Consider the following 9,801-nt stretch of genomic DNA (forward strand, 5'->3'; position numbering starts at 1 on the left):
CTTATCTGAAGGATGGCGTGGGCTGTTGGGAGTTCTGTCATGGCCAGGACACAGGTGACCTTCTCAGGGAGGAAAGCTCTGGCAGAATTTTCTGCTTCAGGGTTATTTTCGAAAAGGCGAGTGTGTGTTTGAAGCAAGAAAAAAATGCCATTTCCTGACAACTGCAAACAGCAGAGACAAGGACTTGAAGAGTCAGGCCTAGAGTGGACTCACACCATCACACCTGTGGAGAGCCTCATGTTCACGTGCTGTTTATCCACACCCCAGGAGGAAGATGAATGAGGGACTCCCAAGGGTCCCTCCCTACAAAACAGAGCACTGGGACACGGTGTCCCCATGCTGTTATGGCAGTACTGGTGTGGAAGACAGGGACCCAGATCTGGGGCTGCAAAACTTTGAGAGACCCATCTCAGCTCCCTCTGTCCAGTAGCAAAGCTGGACACACACCAGCTGTGCCCGGTGGAGAGCCAACAAGGAGCCCACCGAGATCTTCTGCAGCCCTGGAAGACATTTGGTCACCCAGGCAATGGGAAGATCTTAGAAAAAGAGGGGGAAGGGCATTAGATATGAATGAAGAAGTGGGTGAGCAGGGTCAGGCAGCACAGAAAAGGACCACAAAGCCCCGACATTGCTTTTTAGCGTCTTGAAATTTATTTGGGGGTCAGTACGAGATGACAACCCAGAAGCAACCTTTCCAAAAGGCAAAGCAGTCTGGCCCCTCGCTCCCCTTTTCCCCCCAGCTGGTGGACTCAAGCTGGGAGGCTGGAAGACACCAGCAGGCCGTGGTGGCCCAGCTGTGAGCCCGCCATCCCTCGCTCAGCGTCTGCACAGGAGTCAGGAGGGTTTAATGTCTCAGGAGCCAGGCTCCCATGTTCTCCTCTTGCTACCAGCTGGTCAGGCGGGCTGCCAAGGGTATGCTGGCAGGAAACTGGGCAGTTTTCCATCAGGATTTCATCCGCGGTGACGGATCTCCGGGGAATATTTCCGTCCTGATGAATCAGCAGTCTCTGGTGGGAGATGGGCTGCCCGCCGGAGGGGTTAACGTCCAGCCCTCAGGAAAGGTGCGAGTCCCCACATCAGGCAGGTGTCAGCTAATCCAATCCCCCCCAAATCCATCCCCCGCTGGAGGCCTCTCCCTAATCTGTTACAGTCGGCGTTTGCCCCGGGGCCACGGATCTGATATCTCTTACGAGCAGGGTGTCAGCATTAACTATTATAATTCTGGATATTCTTGTTAGCCATGCAAACGTCCAGCCTGGGCTGGAATCTCGCTTCACTTTTCAGCTCCGGCAACATCCTGTGGCAAATTGCTCCGTGTGGAGACACTCCTGTTTATCATCCCCGGCCACCACCTGTTCATCCCGCCGCGTTCCGGGGTTATCCCACTGGCAGCACAGACCCTCTGCACAGCCCTCCCTTGCCCTGCTCCCTGCCCGACACCGCGAAATTTTGGCACTGCAAAAATCTGTCTTTTATAGGGGGCTCGGAAAAGTGTAGTGGGATGTTGATTCCCTTCCCAAATCACCCTGGTGAGACGCTCGACTGTTTGCATCTGCTTCTGCCAGAATCTGCTGGTGTCCATGGGAAGCACTTCCATGGAGAAAACCCATCCCATGTGAAGCAGGACTGCACGCTGAGCCCCTCGCAGTCAGCGCAGCACTGGGGTTAAAAGCCCCCCTCCAACAGGATGGCAAAAGGTAAATGTGCTGGGATGGGGTTAGAGGTGGTTTTCTGCTCCTACTCCTATTTCTCACGTGGGAAGCAGGTGTAGAGCTCAAATGGAGACCAAATGGCAATGGGACAGAAAAATGTTAACAAGACAAAAATCAGCAAGTGCTGCACTGAGTTCTGTAGTGTGATTAATAAAACAAACACATGAAAAGAAAAAAAAAACCTGTTTCAACACATGGCCAGAAATGCAGTGTGTCGTGCTATCAGGGCTATTCTGCCCTCTGAGTACCTGCCTCTCTGTTTGGGTTCACACTAAAATACTCTAATGTGCTTTCAGGTTTGGTGTTAGGTTTTTTCGGTTCTTTTTTTTTTTAATTTTTATTTTATTTTTACAAATGCTCAAACTTTCCTGCCACAAATTATTCTTGGCTGGCTTACAAGTAGAAGTGCCGTGTATAGCCATTTCTTTAAAAAAAAAAAAAAAGCAGAATAGAAAGAAAAGTGGTTTATGAGATATTTGGATTGAATGTTTTCTTTCTACCCGAACATGCGGTGAAAGTTCAGGAGTTCTCAATTTTTTCCACCCAAAAGCCCCTCTTGAGCTGAAGCTCAGTCTCCAGCATTTTTGATGTGATCTCACCTTTACAGACCATCCACTTGGAAAGAACATTGCTACTAACAAAGCCTGGGAGCAACTCCCTCTGTGGCCTCTTTCACCCCAAGAAAGCCATCTGGGACTGCTGTAAGGACAGGATGGCACTGGCAGCCCCAGCCATGGTAAGTCATAACTGAAGGCTCTGCAAAATCATGACTTTGGCATAAAAAACATGATTAAACTAGTCATAAACAAGTAAAACTTATTTGCCTGGTGGTCTCAGGTGCTCCCAGGCTGTGGGTTTGAACCAGGAAGGAGAGAAACTCCTTGGGCACAGGCTGTGAAAGCAAATTTTCATGCAAGTACACAATGCCACTAAGCTGAGAATTTAAGGAAAACAGTGAACATTATCGAGACTCATAAAGAGCTTTGCTGCAAGGATTGGCACCTCCAGCAACTCCTCACAAATATCCCCACATCATGGGAGTACCTGGGCAGTTTTGGGATAATTAACCCTCAAGCACATTAAGTCCAAGGAAAACTAATTACTTTCATGGAACACAAAAGATTGTTTTACAGGCGATGTTGTTCTTTGGCCTGTCTCTTCTGGAAAACGGCACCAGTTAAACAAAATCAGTTTTATTAACTGACAGTGCTGTGAGAAGATTTACAGAGAAGTTCTGTTTGATGGGCTTTTAATTACAGACCTGATGTCCATTACAGGGGCTGACAAGTTGCACATGCTGGACAAGAGAGATCATGTGAGCTGGGGACCTTTCACAGCCTGGTCAGAGAGGGTTTTTTCTACACTTCCTCCTCTGGTGAGCCCTAAATCAAGCATTTAGCAATAGCCATAGGACTCACTTTAAAGCACAAGCCTGATGTCTCACCCAGAGAGAAGTGGTTGCATCCTGTTAGACATCGTTGTGCTGTGCTGCCTTCAAGAAAGGCCAGTGGCAGACCCCAACCCACACTGCTCGTTTGCAGTCCAGCCTTCCCTTGGTGCTGCCCTGGCACCCGTCATCCCTCACCACACTGGAAGGGAACAAGCAATGGGTAGCCCACAGCAGCCCGTGGCCTTGGGGTGAGTTGCCCCAGGAGCCCTGCGGGGTCCTGCGGGGACAGATTTCCTCACCGCCCCGGAGATGGGGAGGTCTCGCCTTGCTCCGGATTGTTTGGGTAAGTTGTGATGGATCGTGCCCCGATGTCGAGAGTCGAGGTGCAGCGGGAGGCTGAGAAACTTAACGTTGAAAATGTTTTAAAGCAAAGGGAACATCAAAAGATCTCCAGGAAACGGCAAACACCCAGAGTTCAGCAATCTCTGAAACAGATCCCCCTCCTCCCATCTCCATGTCTGGATAAGAGAGACTCCCAAGACAAAGGGCGATCAAGATCAGAGAAGATGGTAAGCTATAAATCAACCACCTCTCTCTTTTCACCTCCCTCCCTGTGCCCTCCAGACTCAGGAAACCCCTGGAGCCGCAAGACACAAATTCAAACAGCAAGATGACTCCTCCCGTCTCCTCTTGGAGGGACTTGCCCCAGCGCAGCCCCCAAACCTTCCTCCAAACGCCGCCCAGCTCATGGAGATGCTGGGTGGGAAGCACGGACGCTCTCTCCAGCACTGCAGATTTTATCTGACATACCGGATTTAGACTCTTACAGAAGAGTCAAATCAGCCTTAAAATCCTCAGACTCATTGTCTACCACTGGAACAACATTTTTCTATAAATCTGAGAGGTTGAACACAAGGTTAGGAGTCTTGGAGCTCAGCCCTGAGCTCATGGGACCTGGGCACTAGGCACACATCTTGCAGGAGCATGAACCCTACAGTGCTTAGGGACATGGGACAGCTTCCTTTCCTCCTGATGGCCAGGCAGGCAGGGGTGAGCCAGCCCTGGGTTTTAACAGTGGGATGCATTTCTCAAGGGGCTGAATTTGGGGTAGGCGTTCCCGATGGTGGATGTGCCTCTCAGAGAGCTCCTTCCCCTCCACACTCAGAACCTCCTCCACCTCTGAGCATCCCAGTGCAATATGGGGTGCAGTGTGGGGATGGGTGAGTAGAGGACATGTCTGGAATAAGAGAGAAGAGGGGGGCAGGTTTTGCCCTTTCAGCAGGGCCCGTGGTGAAGCAGCAGCGCAGGGAGTGCAGCGTGTCTCCGGTGTAAGGGGATACGGTCCCCGGTGGGTGCTGGCTCTGGTTCAGGGGGATGTTTTATGAGCATGCATTAGTGCAGTTGCCAGGTTACTGGGCAGACAAACTATGTTCAGGCTTTCTGGGTGTGATCTCCTGCCCATGAAGCTGGGTCAGGAGCAGAGGTGGCAGCAGCTCCAGTCTGTGTGTCAACATTCAAGGGGCTTTATTGTGACCACAAGACACAGAGCAGAGCCTAAAGGCAAACAGAGGAAGAAAAGGGAAGAAGGGATTCTGGGGACACACACTGAGTAGCACTTCCTGTTAGTCCCACATCTGGGGTATCCCTGACCTGAGCAGACTGACCCTCCCCAGCTTCATCATCTCTCTAGAGTCTCCCATGGCAAAGACAAGCTGCCACAGGGAGGGAAGGGATGCATCCCATTTTTGGCATTGGCTGCACACATCAGCTTTCACATTTACCTTCTTCTCCTCCTGCTTCTCCTCCTCCAGGGGAAAGCAGGAGCTTTGCTGTGCTCCATCTCCCCACTAAGGTGAATCCTGACTTAGACCTGCTTGACTTTATGGCTCAGAGAGCCCTACTGAGATCTGCACTTTGTGACCATCCTTACTCAACTAAATGTGCTGGTCCAGGCTCCCAGGTCCCATTGGGTAGATCTACCTCCTAAATCCCATTAACTTCCTCCTCTTTTCATCACCTGCAGTTAATTGCAGGAGAAGCAATAGCCAGACTGTTGGGGTGTGTGAGTGCAAACATTTCTAGGGAATAGGTGCAGATGATACCTAGCAAACAGTCCCTGGAGCTTGCCTGGAACATACACTTATGGGGGAATTCCTGAAGTAGCATGAACCCCTGTGCTCCCAGCAGGGCACATTTGGGGTGGATAGACCAGGGAGCACAGAGGGAGATGGAGGAGAGGGAGGCACTGGGACAAAGGTGTGGGATGAGTTGGTTTCAGTAGGGCCACAGTGAGAGCAATGGTCTGCTGAGCTGGAGTAGGAACAAGCAGCATCAGGATTTGGGGCAGGGAGGGCAGAAGGAGGAATTAAGCCCTGCAAGGAGGTTCAACCAGAAGGGCAAAACTCATGCTGGGGTGGTATAGCAGTGAGAGATTTGGGGTAGGCAGCAAAAAGCTGTGGGCAGAGGACGTTACACGTGACAGAGATTTGGAGGGGGGATACACAGGGCACAAAGTTGTCCAGGGTCAAAGGCAGTCACAGGGTCCCTAAAGCACAAGGGAAAGCAGAATAATTTTGGAAGCAGGTGTTCCCCATGGGGGCAGGAGAGGGAGTGCTGGGGGCTGTGCAGCAGAGCGGGGCACGAGGGTGACTGGGCAGGGAACACGAGCTCCCAGCCAGGCAGGTGGGGCTGGAGGACCCCTCGCATGCCCGGCTCCTTGGTGGAGGGGGGGCTGACTCGGAGGTGTTTCCCGGGCACCAAGCCACCAGGGCCTCCCCTGGGGGCCGTAACTCCAGCCCAGCCTCCATCCCGCTGTCAGGCCCTGCGCCCAGAGCTTGTTATTGCAGGTGCAGGGCAGCCACCCCCCACCGCTGGCCTGTCCCTGTCCCCTCTCCCCTCCCCACACCAGCCACCCCTGCAAGCAGCAGTTTGGGGTGTCCCGGGGTTGCCCCATCCTGCCAGGGCCTCTGCTTCTTTTCCCTGGCATCTGTCTCCCTTCCCCAGCTGGTTTCTGTGCCCTCATCCAGGGCTTGTGCACACCATGCTGAGACCACCATGCAAAACTGCCAGCACAGACAGGTCACCCCACAGGGTCCACGGTCAAAAGCTTGGGTGGGTTTGGCCACCAAGGATCCCTGCCAGCATTCTGATGTCCTTCCATGGTGATCCATGGGGCAGGAGGAATTATCCTGACCCTTCCCACGGCATCCAGTCCCACCTGCCTTCCCCTCTGCTCTCCACCGTCCCCCCAGGGCCTGCAGCCCTGCCTTCTCTAGTGGCCATTCAGCACCCCCTCATCTGCCCCAGCTTCCCCAGGGCCCCTCTGCTGCACTTGAGTGTTGCCTGGTGCTCCCTACCCAGGTTCTGGACCCTTTGAGGTGCAGCCAAAGCTGCTCCAAACCTGGCTCCAGCCACCTACCACCTTGCAGCATCTCCTCGGGCCCACGGGAACCCCAGGGGGGCTGCCAAAATTCAAGGGCTGTCCTGTCCCTCTAAAACACCTCTGCCAGCGCTGTCAGACCTGCAGCCCCCTTGGGAGCAGAGCCACTGAGCCAAACACTCCCTTCTGTTAAAAACAGCTCTTTGAAACCTTTAATGACCCCAGCCTGCAGAGGTGGTGGCTTCAGAGAGCAGAGTGGGAGCTCAGCATCTCAGCCGAGCCCTGCATGGTGCTCCCCAGGCTCTCGGAGCTCTTGGCTGCTGAGTTTGCCTGTGAGGATAACCAGGGACCAGCTCCGTGCATCGGTGCCACATCTTATCACACGCCGAGTGCCTGCAAAGCCCTCTACCCTGTGTCCCGCTTTTCCCAGGGCTGGGGCTCAGTTCCTCCCCTTCACCTTTCTCCTTGGCCGTCTGCACAGCTCCTTGTCTCTCTGCTTTGCGGGGGACTGGGGAGTGCAGGCGTGGAGGCAATTACAGGCAAAGCCTGGTAAAGACCTGCATTCCCATGCCCTGACCTTGGCCTTGCCCAAACACCTTGAAGCATTCCAGCACTGAGCTCGAAAGGACAAATAGTCCCACGGTGAGTTAAAGGCTTGCAAACCTGAGCCTCTTCTGCGCTGCACTAACTCCACTCCTGAGAGTCCCTGGAGGTATTTTAAGCACAGGTCTACAAATGTTTTAAAATATGGGAACAGCCGTGAGTGGTTTCAAAATAAATAGTGAAAATTAGAAAGAACCCCTCCCAAAAAAAAACCCAAAAGCAGCAATGGTCTGCATCTGCTGGTGAGGAGCAGGATCCCTGCCCAGGCATGGGGGGTTTCACCACAGCTCTGAAATAAGGTGATGCTCTGGCCATGCTGGGCAGCAACAGAGTCATTCAGAGAGGTTTATGAAATAGGAAATTCATAACCCCCCTCTCAGAGCTTGGTGTCCAGATGCCCTTAAGCTGAGAAAGCTGATGAATGCACACATGGTGCAGGAGAGGTGGAAGGTGCTGAAAGGGCTGCAAAAAGCTGGGGAAGGCAGAAGTGTTTGGGTTTGAATTAATGCCCCGATGTGCAAATGGTGGAGGCTGGGGATGCAGGAAGCCACGAAAAGAGAATCGTGGTGACCAGGGCTGTCTTCTTCAGCCAACCCCCCTGGATATCTGCAGTGCCCTCTGTGCTGGGGGCAGCTCAGAGGCTTCATGGGCAGAGCTCCCCTCCAGTGCCCTCCAGCACCCCCTACAAGCTCAGAGAGACTTTGGGGTGATGTTGGCTGCCGGTGTCCCTTTCCTGCTCCTTGCAGGACCTGTACCAGCTCTGAGGTATCTGAGATGCCCTTCCATGCCCTTCCATCTCCTCCCAGGGTGCTGAGGGCTCTGGGAGTGGCAGCTCCAGGATATGCCACCCACTCCAGCTGGAGGGGGCAGCGTGTCCCACTGCACTTAGATCTCTTTGGATCACTCAGTCATCTCCAGAGCACCCACTTATAGGTGTTCATCTGTGATGGAGAGGATCTGTTGTGCTTCTTTGCCATCGTGTTCCTTGGAAAAAAAAGGGAAAAACAAGAGCAGATTTGTCCTTCCATGGTATAACATGGAAGGCTAATCCTAAGGGAGTAAGACAGAGTTGAAGAAAAACATGATTGGAACCAAAATGTCTCCTGGAAAGGAGACTATGGCTGAGCAAAAGCTGTGAAAATGCTGAGAGGAGCAGGAAACAGACTGACCTCAGAGGTGACAACAGAGCAAGACTTCTTAGGGACAGAGAGGGATTGCCACAAGGTCACTGAGTGCTAAAGGAAGGGCAGAGAGGGCAAGGGCAGTTGGGCCTACAGACCTCGTTTTTTGGTTCTTATCTTCTTTAACTTAATGTTCTGCATTTTCTTTCTTTCTTTACCTCCTCCAATTTCTATCCTAAAAATACCTTGTGACTGGACCGAGGGAAGGCTTGGCTTGATAGGAGAGGTCTGGCCAGCACATGGTCCCATCTCTGCACGGCACTGCCAGCCTTCAGCTTTCTGGAGCTGTCGAAATAACAGCCTGGGAACCCCAACAGGCTTATTTCTCCAACCTCTCTTTCACTTTTCTTACCACTTGATTCATGTCTGGGCAGAGATGTAGGAGAAAGAGCATCTGAGTGTCATCTGAACCTTCTGGTCAAGGCCCAAAATGGAGCACTGACCTTTGGTACGTGAGCTGTGCGAAGGAGCCCTGGGAGCATTTCTCAGTGCTCCTGAGGTGCTTCCCACGTCCTGGTCCAGCAGAACTGCTGCCTAGTACAGCCTACCATTAACCAGCTCATGGCCAGAAGCAGAAGGCACCTCAATTTGTTGTCCAGAAGCAATGGAATAGCTGCTTGGCATTGTCACCCTGCAGTGCACCAGCACTGGGCTCAGTGAACCCTGTCCCTGCAGTCAGCTGAGAGTCTGGAGATGGAGCCACTCAACATCTGTTTTTTCACCCCCAGGTCCCCATCCCTCCAGTCTGCAGGTGGCTCAGGACATGGCCTCAGAGTTACTCATGATGGTTCAGGAGCTTCTTTTTCTCCTTATCAACACGTTGCCCTGAGCTCTTTGGATTTCCTATGGCTGCAGTCCCATCTTCCCAGCTCCCCAGTACGAACTCAGATCCCCGTCCCCATGAGGAGCTGGCCTCTTTTGTCCACTGCAAAGCTCATGTTCCTGCTTGCTGACCCCACAGGACCTTGCTCCCAGCCTGCTTGGCATGACCTTCTTGACACAACCAGAGATGTCCCACAACTCTGAGGCCCTGATCCATTTTCCCACCACTTGGGACACTTGGTGGATCATCATGGAACCTCCTGAGTTGGAAGGGACCCATAAGGGTCATTGAGTCCAACTGCTGGCCCTGCACAGAACACCCCAACAATCCCACCATGTGCCATTGTCCAAACAGTCCTTGAATTCTGGCAGCCTTGGGGCCACGACCACTTTGAAGATGGGCTGATCCTGGTGCCCCCAGCCAGGGTTTTGCTATATGTGGTCACTCCATGTAGCTGCCATTCCCTTTGCTGCCTTGTGCATTCTCCTTCACACCAAAGCACTTAGTCCATGGAGGTTCAGGGGTCTTTTGCATCTAGATTATTTCCTCCCCACTCCATGCAATGTCCTGAGCTCCTGCTTCTCAGCCAGACAAAACTAGAATATTCCTACCAGTCTCCCCCTGAGCTGGATTTAGGAAACCTGTCAAGGGCAAGAAAGAAAGAAAGAGTTATCTGCAGAAATACCTGATGTCCCTCTCAGACCTCTCCCAAC

General features: G+C 52.6%; 1 long non-coding RNA gene across 1 annotated transcript; it reads left to right on the forward strand.

The window, feature by feature from the left end:
- The first annotated feature begins 1,016 nt into the window (after window positions 1-1,016).
- On the forward strand, window positions 1,017-2,374 carry LOC113977112. Its single transcript, XR_003537260.1, has 3 exons — window positions 1,017-1,061; window positions 1,479-1,697; window positions 2,320-2,374. It is a non-coding gene; the product is annotated as an uncharacterized LOC113977112 (long non-coding RNA).
- Window positions 2,375-9,801: the final 7,427 nt, after the last annotated feature.

This window comes from Neopelma chrysocephalum, unplaced genomic scaffold, assembly GCF_003984885.1.
Source record: "Neopelma chrysocephalum unplaced genomic scaffold, ASM398488v2 Primary Assembly neopelma1_200, whole genome shotgun sequence".
NCBI classification, from domain to species: domain Eukaryota; kingdom Metazoa; phylum Chordata; class Aves; order Passeriformes; family Pipridae; genus Neopelma; species Neopelma chrysocephalum.